The sequence below is a fragment of the Copadichromis virginalis genome, linkage group LG17 (genome assembly GCF_057382275.1).
Source record: "Copadichromis virginalis isolate Kocher_CV1m ecotype Utaka linkage group LG17, C_Virginalis_male_GT1.1, whole genome shotgun sequence".
NCBI classification, from domain to species: domain Eukaryota; kingdom Metazoa; phylum Chordata; class Actinopteri; order Cichliformes; family Cichlidae; genus Copadichromis; species Copadichromis virginalis.
In genome coordinates this window covers 12,249,324-12,259,800 of record NC_140634.1, presented here as the reverse complement: position 1 = coordinate 12,259,800, position 10,477 = coordinate 12,249,324, and positions in this window count along the sequence as shown.

Here is a 10,477-nt window from a genome sequence, read left to right as displayed (position 1 = left end):
CTGGAGAGGGGCTGGACTCTGTCTCAGTCTGGAGTTGCCCCTGGTGAGAGGCGGCGGGCTGGGGTGGGTATTCTAATATCCCCTTGGCTTGCTGCCGGTACGTTGGGGTTTTTCCCGGTGGATGAGAGGGTTTGTTCCCTGCAGCTTAGGGTCGGGGAACGGGTCCTGATTGTCATCTGCGCTTATGCGCCGAGTGGCAGTTCAGAGTACCCAGCCTTCTGAGGCAGTTAAACAACTCCTTGGGGGCAGAGCCCCTGGTGTTGATGAGGTCCGCCCCGAGTTCCTGAAGGCTCTGGACGTTGTAGGGCTGTCCTGGTTGACGCGCCTCTACAATGTTGAGTGGAGATCAGGGGCAGTACCCCTGGACTGGCCGACCAGGGTGGTGGTCCCCATCTTTAAGAAGGGAGACCGGAGGTTGTGTTCCAACTACAGGGGGATCACACTCCTCAGTCTCCCTGGGTAAGTCTATGCCAGGGTGCTGGAAAGGAGAGTTCGTCCGCTAGTCGAACCTCGGATACAGGAGGAACAATGCGGTTTTCGTCCTGGTCGCGGAACACTGGACCAGCTCTTTATCCTCTCGAGGATACTTGAGGGTACATGGGAGTTTGCCCAACCAGTCTACATGTGTTTTGTGGACTTGGAGAAGGCATTCGACCGTGTCCCTCGGGGTGTCCTGTGGGAGGTGTTGCGGGAGTATGGGGTGTCTGGCCCATTGCTACGGGCCATTCGATCCCTATACAACCGTTGTAAGAGCTTGGTTAGCATTGCCGGCAATAAGTCGGACTCGTTCCCGGTGGGTGATGGGCTCCGCCAGGGCTGCCCTTTGTCTCCGGTTCTGTTCATAATTTTTATGGACAGGATTTCTAGGCGCAGCCAAGTGGCGGAGGGCTTTCACTTTGGTGGCCTCAGAATCTCATCTCTGATTTTTGCGGATGATGTGGTTCTGTTGGCTTCATTGGGTGGGGGCCTCCAGCTCGCACTGGAACGGTTCGCAGCCGAGTGTGAAGCAGCGGGAATGAGGATCAGCACCTCCAAATCTGAGGACATGGTTCTCAGCCGGAAAAGGGTGGAGTAATAATAATAATAATAATGGATTGGATTTATATAGCGCTTTTCAAGGCACCCAAAGCGCTTTACAATGCCACTATTCATTCACTCTCACATTCACACACTGGTGGAGGCAAGCTACAGTTGTAGCCACAGCTGCCCTGGGGCAGACTGACAGAAGCAAGGCTGCCATATCGCGCCATCGGTCCCTCTGGCCAACACCAGTAGGCGGTAGGGTAAAGCGTCTTGCTCAAGGACACAACGACCAGGACAGAAAGCCTGGGGATCGGTTACAGATGCGCTTCCCAACCCCCTGAGCCACGGTCGCCCACTCCGGGTCGGGGATGAGTTCCTGCTCCAAGTGGAGGAGTTCAAGTATTTCGGGGTCTTGTTCGTGAGTGATGGGAGCAGGGAGCCGGGGATCGACAGACGGATTGGGGCTGCAGCTGCAGTAATGCGGACGCTGCACCGGTCCGTCGTGGTGAAGAGGGAGCTGAGTGTAAAAGCGAAGCTCTCAATTTACCGGTCGAGCTACGTCCCTACCCTCACCTATGGCCACGAGCTGTGGGTAGTGACCGAAAGAACGAGATCGCGGATACAAGTGGCAGAAATGAGCTTCCTCCGAAGGGTGGCTGGCCTCTCCCTTAGAGATAGGGTGAGAAGTTCGGCCATCCGGGAGGGGCTCAGAGTAGAGCCGCTGCTGCTCCACATCGAAAGGAGCCAGCTGAGGTGGTTCGGGCATCTGACAAGGATGCCCCTTGGGCGCCTCCTAGGTGAGGTGTTCCTGGCATGTCCCACCAGGAGGAGGCCCGGGGCAGACCCAGGACACGCTGGAGAGATTATATCTCTTGGCTGGCCTGGGAACGCCTTGGTGTTCCCCCGGATAAGCTGGAGGAGGTGGCTGGGGAGAGGGAGGTCTGGGCCTCTCTGCTTAGGCTGCTGCCCCCGCGGCCCGGCCTCGGATAAAGCGGATGAAGATGGATGGATGGATGGATGGATGGATGGGTTTGCAACAGACCCTTACTAAGCACACTATGAGAAAGCTATTACTAAAGACTATTCTTAATTAAATCCACCAGTCAGTCCTGAAATTATTTCTGTTACTAGAAAATTCAGCAACTTCACATTAATCACATCACACCATTCACACCCTATGTTGAAACCTGGCCTCTTGCTGACAGTAAAAAATGCCCCAACAGTCTGCTAACTAGACATCAGACTTTCGATGGAAGACCACAAAAATTCAGTGAAATGTCACAATTGTATAACACTGATGAACAACGTGCAGATTTGGAAAAGTGTGTGCAAGGCCAGCTGTTGGCATAAACACTGTCAGTGGTTTGTTTTTGCTTGTTCTTCATGCTTGTTGACTCTGCTGGACAGCGTGGCAATAAATCTCCATGAGAAATGTTTAACATTTAGAAGCAGATTCTGAAAGCTTTTAAATTACAACCCGATTGTTTATTGCTTGCTGAGAAGTACTATAAGCAGTAAATACCCTCTAAGTCTATTTTTTCTTTTTGGATTTTTACCAACATTTTCTCTGCATTTTATTGTAAAGGAAAAAGCAGAACATAAGAATGGTACTTTAACCTGGCAATCTGGCTATCAAGTAATAAATGTGTTGTGAAACATTTGGATCTAACTGTCTGCTTGGTATGTTCTTAATGGGAAACACTGCACACATTTCGACGATGTCACGAAGCTGACATACTCATGTGTTTATTTCCTTATGATTTTTGAAGTGTTTTTATTTATTTATTTAATTTTTCCATCCTAAATTATGATTATAGCCTGAAAATATGACCCACATTTAGGTCCTCCTCACGTGGTTCTTATTACAGAAAGTATAAAAACATGTAACATTTTTCACCCTATATTTAAAAGAAAAAACAAAGAGCACTATTTTTGAGAAACCTCTGCAGCACCAGGAGAATCTTTTCTGTCAGTCCACATGACATTTCCTGAGAGAACAACATATATGACTTCAAGGGTGTGTACCGCCTCCTTTTACATCACAGCAGCCACAGAGGTCATAGCATTAACAGCTGTGGTCTTGCTTCAGCCTACAAATGTAGAAGGTATGATGCTGCTTGCTGCATTTCTCCACCATGCAGATTGAAACTATACTAAAAACTGTGGGTTGTTGGAGGTCTGTATGGTCAGGGATAAAACAAGTTAACTTGGCTTTTCTTAGTGCTATCATTAATCTTTCCAGGTAACAGACCAGCAACAGAAAAGAAAAACAGAGAAAATGGCTTTTCAGAAAAATACAGGGTATGTGAAGCCCCGGTGGAAAGACAAACAGAAATGATTCGCTTTTCTTCCAGCCACAGTGTACAGGCACTGGTGTAAGAAAAGTAAATAAAGCACAATATAGGCTGGAGGAATTGGAAAAGGTTAATTGAAGACAAAAGTAAGTCTTATGCAAAACTGACATGTAGCTCAAAGGAAAATTTAAAAGAGGACATCACAAAGAAGAAAATCAGAGACACTTTTTAAAGCACAAAAAACCCTTTAAACAGCATGAAAACAAACTATAAATAATTAAATGATTGAATGACTCTTCTATTGTTGTTGAATAGTTATGGTCACTGCTATGCCTTTAGTTTTCTAGTGTTCCTTTCTCTGCCAAGTTGTTTCATTTCCTGAGAGTTTCTTTGTTGGGATTTTTTCTTTTGTTTTGTCTCTTGAGTGCACATCTTTCTATTTCTCTATTTATTTTCTTGTACACTCAAATCTTTTGTCTTTTTCTGTTCATTTCCCCGTTGTGTTTAGATATGTGACCTGTACTTTTAAATCCTTTCAGAAAATATCATTTCCTCAGCACTTTTTCTGGATCTCAGTGGAAAACATCATAGTGCCAAGGTAAGCGAGATAAAGGAAACTCATAGAGCCTGGTGATCAGAATATTTGACTCTATGGAGCATACCCTGGATTACTTTGTGATTTAAAAATTAAAGTTGCTGATGTGGTTGTAATGAAGCTGCAGCGTTGCCTTGATTGAAGAAAAAAATGTCCATAAATCAAAAAAACTGACATTGTTTTGGAAAAAATGACATAGGTTTATGTGATGGAATAATAGCTGTTCACTGACATTTACAACTAATCGTATTTTACAAGGTTTATCACTTAAGGCTGACTCAAAAAGCACCCATAGACTCCCATGTCAAAATGGCTCACTTCAGGGTGTCAAAAAGCACATTTGAAGCCTGGTACCAGAAACATTTTTATTCTCCATGGCTTTTGTCTCCCTTTTTAACGACTCTAGTGGACAGAGTGTGGACAGCATTACTAAGCAGCATAGCAATGACATCAAACTCGTGAAAATTAGAATTTGTGCTGTGTGGTCAAATGTTTGTGCCTGTTGGACACCTTTCCTCTCTTTGTTCTCATCACTGTTGGAGTCGTTACTCGCAAAAATTAATAAAGTAAAAGTAATTACACATATTACACAGAACTCTTCTTAAAGTGGAGTACATAACTTAATTCGTCCCATGAGAGAATGATTAGTTACGCTACTCGTTGCCTTTCTTTTTCATTTCCTTATGTAAAATGACCTGAAAAATATTGTTTTATAATTACCAGTCAACAATATCAATCTGAGGCTACAGCCCAAAAACCAACACAAATCCCTATCATAATGAGGACACGCATATGATCTTTCTCTTTGTAGTTGGGTGTGAGCACAAAGCCGACAGCACACAGCGAAGATCAAAACCTAGACTTTAATCTAATCATAATCAAGATGGGAGCTGCCAGAATTCTAATCTTCAGGCTACAGAATGGAATTAAGAAAGTAGTGGGTAAAGTCACATTGTCTATGTCCATTTTTCTCATATAGTTTATTAATATTCCCTAGTAAAGGGTGCGATGGAAAGTTTGAGAAAAAATAAAAAATAAAACAAGGACTAAATGTAGGCTACAAGTAGCATCTATTGCACTTTCAAATTTAAAGAAACTGACACATTAATGAATCAATGAATACAAGTTACAAATATAACATAAATTAGTCTGAAATATGCCTTTATTTTTTTTTCATTAAGTGAATTTTGATGCTTTCTATCTTGAGTAAAAATGTAAATGACTGCTTTTTCCACATAGTATTTCCAAAGTGCAGTGTGGCTACTTTTACCTAAGTACAAAATCTGATGATTTATCCACCTCTGTGTACAGCACTTGTGTTTGTGTATGTTTCTCCGCCTGCAGCTGTAATAACAGCCAGAGTCTGCTCAGGCTCAAACTCCCAGACCTGAGCAGAGCTTCACTCAGTGTTAATTTGCTTATCGCTGGATGTTCTCTCCTGCCTTTCTAACGGTAAGCAGCTGTGAGGCCTGCTAATTAAAACCTGAAAGGAGGGTCTGGTCCTCTAATGTGATCATACATGCAATGAAGCACGTACCCGCTGACACGTGCACGCGCAACGCCACTGATCTCCATTGTTTGAGCACATGCACACACTGAGTACATAAATATATACATTGCTTGGCCTGCATATCTGGTTCTCTGGTTTATAGGACAGTTTGGGTAATAAAGACAACAGGGCTAAAATTTATAGTTGGGTTAAAAGTTGAAAATGTGTTTTTGAAGTTTTTAATGCTTTTTTTTGTCCTCTTGCAGTTGGCAATAATAAGCAATTCATTCACACAATGTTTTTTTTAGCAAAAGTCACAGTTAAACTCCAGAATGAAAACTTTTTTTTAAATGACCTCTATACTATAAGTAACTACGCCATAATTTCCACTCCCGCTCTATTAGTCTGTCGTACATTATGTCATAACTTCTACAAGAGCAGAGTTCCCTGTGGGAATGCTTATAAGGTTTTTTAGTCACTAAGCAGAAACTCCCCTGTACCTGCTTTACCATGCATGTGTGCACTTTTTTGTGATATGACAAAACTATAATACTTAATTTTAACACTGTGTTTTTGTATGTGTTTGCCACATTTGCAAACTGTTGTCCTGGGGGAAAAAAATTATCGTATCTGTGGAAGATGCAGTCTAAAACTTTACAGGCTTACAGCCGACATCAAAATAAAGAGCTCAGTTCAATAACGAGTGAGGTCTCGGAGCTCATTAGGGATAAAATCAACTGATTTCTGGTGAAAGCACATCCTTTGAAACCGTTTAGCATTGTGGATACATTTGATAATAAATGTAATTAAAATTGACGATTGCTGCATTGTTTGTACTGTATCGGCAGTACACACAGGTAATTCCATGGATCCCTTTAATTGAAGTGCAGTGGCATTGCTCTATCAAATACCACAAAACACAGTAAGAAGAGATTTTTTATGTTTTCACTGCAAACAATCAGCCTGGCTTCTGCCGATGGGCCTCTTTTTTTGTTCTCTTTGGCCTTTCTAACTCAGATCAACATTTTAGAAATCGCATTATCCAACATATTGTGTAATGCAGAAAGACTTGGTGTATAAAAGGCCCCAAAGTTCATAGAATAGTTTTACTGGTGTTTATAAGTTTATATAAGTTCATTTAATGTTCAGTCTTCTGCCAGTTTGGGCCAGCCCACCTTCTAGTGACATCATCCGGTTAGTAAGGTGGGCAGTTTAATGTCGGATGAGCAGTGTTGGTCCGGAGGGGGTGCACTGATTCCTGGGGGATGTTATGTGTGCGTAAATGACAAGTAAGTAGTGACCTGTGTTGTATTTTGCCTTTGTTTGTGTCAGTACTGTAGTATGTTACCATTTAGGAGCTAATGTAGTCCATAGTTGGAGCCCACGCATGCAACGCGTGAGTTCACCCTCATTTCATATGCTAATTTATGTTGTTAGCTTACCCCGGTTTAGCTTTGTTGACGCATGTACGGTCGCTCGTATGTCCATAATGTCATTCCTGTGTTATCAGACCTTCTCTGTATGTTGTATGTGATGCTTGTGATTGTTTACTTTGAAGTAGCGGAGTTTGTAGCGAACAATTAGGTACGAGGATTAATAAAATAGCGAACGTAGTTCGACCGGAAGTATACCCTTCACAATAAGAGCATTATAGCGGATTATAATTATTTTGTACAACTACCGGAAGTAGTTCCTGTGTATTGACGGTTGCTTAACCTCGCACTGTTTAGTTGCATAGTGTGAGCAGTTTGAAGTGTATTATATTTTTCTGATCTTTAGATTTGCTTATTTTAACTATATTGTATCATGTTTATATTTGAGTATTTGACTTGCCTATTCTCTTTATTTATCGTTATTTCCCTTGTTTATTTCCTTTGTAGGAAACCACACACACACCTATGTACACCCGCTGTGTTTACAGCCCCAGAAATTGAGTGATAACAATAAAGTGCCTCAAATGGAACCTCAAGCTCCCTCCTTCTTTCATACTCTGGGACAATTTGGCCTTAAGTGGTGTTCTGGCCGACACCGGGGTGACTTTGAGATAAAGGGAGGACTTGCGGTCTGATCTAACATGCTTTGTTGAGGTAAGGAAAGGAAAATGGCTTTTTTGTAAAACTAATGAAAACAGATCTTTCCCTCCAGCTATGCTACCATACATTTTAAAAGTGTCACACTCATTTGTCATTTGTTAGCTAATCCCATTATGCCACTGGACTGACTGCTCTGTCTTTTAATTTGCTGACTAAGGGCATAATTACTTTAACAGCAGTCTGGCAGTTATTGGAAACACATAGGGGCTGAGGCGAGTCATAAACCATAAAATGACATCTTTGCCAAGTTTGACACTTAAAAGATTTGCGATGATATATTTACTTACACAGGTAGGTGAGCCAGCTGGGATTTATACAATAAAGCAATTTTAAGGATCTAATCTAGACTAGCTTATTTTCTTCATTTTCTTTGTAAGTGGAAATGATAAACATAAAATGACTATTTATGTACACTGTATGTATGTGCCAGTGTAAACAGGAAGCAGAGGCTTGATTGTTTGTCATAAAGAGTTGAAGGACATATCGTAGCTGATTCTATCAGGAAATAATTGTGACATTGCTTACAAAAGTCTGTGGTTGATGCCCAGTAATCAGTTTTGCTTAGCAATGTTCCCAGCTGAATGAAGTGACCTTATTGTTATTACAGCCGTATTACACATGTTACACTGGAACATCCTTCATGAAAGGACACACTCTCAAACTACTCATAAAAAAACAGAATATCAACACAACTGAGAGACCATCATCCAAGTCATCAGTAAAATCCACACAGTAGGCAAGGATTGCACTGATACATTCAAATCTGCTTCTGAACATTCAGTTCATTTTAGTTTTATTTATGTCACCAAATCACAACAGCAGGCACTTCAAGGTAGGATTTGCCGCAATTGGTTGGAAGTGAAGGTCGAGGTCTGGCAAATATAAAGATGTCAGGTATGTTAAAGAGAACATGAAGGGATGTCCTCATTCTGTCTCTTACTGAAAGTAAGAGTAGATCCGTTTATTAATACAAGAATTTAATTAATCTTTTTTGAAAATACCAACTTACTAAAAAGACTACTAAATAAACTGTTGACCAGGTTGTCTAAGTGTATATAATCTATTTAAAACCCTTTTCGTGATATCATAGTTTCTAATATTGGTATTGGTAGCCGATGAAGTCCAAGCTTGGTGTCTGACAGTGTCAGTAATATTGACATCACTGTCACAGTTTTTGCCTACGACATGATTAAATAGTGATGATAGACTATTATCGATTATGGTTACATGTTGTTTCACACGTATCTCGCATAACATGTTTATTAAGCATAAAAACTTAATTTAAGTGAGATATTTCAGTGCACACAGCAAAATAATAAAAACAAAAATCAATTTCTCTTACTTTGATTTATTTACTTTCTCTACGTCTGAATAATTCATCTTTGTCAGGAAATTAATCATTAAAAATGACCCAAAGAGGACTGAATTTGAGAGAGTGAATTTGGTTTTCAGGATATCATGCTCTTCAGCGTTGGGATGTATTTTGAGTTTGCAACCCAATAGGAATATCATATCACTGCAATACCCTAAATAGTACTGAGTTTGTACCCAGTTTTTATGAATTCTCCCTACTTCACTGACTTTTCCATCTAAGTCCGAGAACAGTGATTAGGAAAAGATATAGTAATTTTTGGGACTTTTCCTATCTTCAACTTGCAAGACATTCTCTAAAAATCAGTTGGAATTGACCTAAAGGTCTGTTTGCATGTATACAAAGGACAAAACAAAGCTTAAAAATACACCCATATGTATATGGACACAGTTGGAGTGAATGTTATACATCTTGTCAGCTTGATCTGACAGACACATGCAGCTGGGCAGGCAGGTAGCAGGTCAGGAGCTGATTAGCTGATAAGGAGCAGGTGTGAAGGCTAAACCTGTGATGGAGAGGGTGTCTGCTGGGCAGGTGTAACGTGACTGGAACTGGCAAATAAAAGACTTTCCCTCTTAACTATAGAGTGTCAATCCACTGTAGATACAGCTGTGAAGGCCACTCCACACTAAAGAGTTAGGTAGGAATCAAAAGGTATATGAATATCCATGCTTGCCACTAGGTAAGAAACATCCATCACCATGGATACTGATAGACTCTTTGCCCTCTCGATACGGCACGTTCTCATGCGTCATCTCCTTGTAAATACAGAGATGACGCATTAAAAGTAAGTGGTTTCCAAGTTTCATGCACAGCTAAATTAATATTTCTGAAGCAGAAACATGCATATCTAATTATATGATATATGTCATTCATTTTGTGAAACAAGTGCTTGCATTTGTGTTACCAGATTATGATATGTAGGTCAGTACCCCCACAGACTCCCTGTTACTGGGTTTTGAGTTCACTTGCACTCCACACCATCTGGTTTGGATTGATCTAGAAACATGGAAAACATGGAAATGGGATGGAAAGGAGACTGACTTGGGAGTTGCAATATTCATTCTTTTAAGATTATTTACAGCAAGTTTTTATTCCCTTTAATATGTGATATGTCTGTATTTCTTCTTCTTGACATCACTTAGCGCTCTCTTTTCAGAGGGCAGAATCTCTGTTTGGTCAGTCAGTGATTTGGTTTTAATCAGGTTGTCTCTGGTTAATGATTTATAGCAAAGGAGACTGTTATTCTGAAAGATCTATTTGAATCCTGAGCTTTGGATTATGTGGTTTTTATAGTTTAGCCTGTTTTGTGAACTTTTTCTCCAGATTATAATTATTTATATACATTTTATTTTTTTAATGATCTCACAGGTGGAGTAATGAATATGTTGTTTATCAAAAAGGAACAAGTCAAACATAAAATTATACCAAGCAAATTTATTGCTGTATTTCTGCAACAAATAAGACTGAAAGCAGAACTTGTGTATGCTGTTCACAGGTATGGAGACCATCTGGCCTTTAGACTGGTGACGTGCTGCGGTGCTACTCTACTACACGTGACAATTTTCATCTATTATAATACGTCTCCAGTTTTCATGGAGACGTATTATA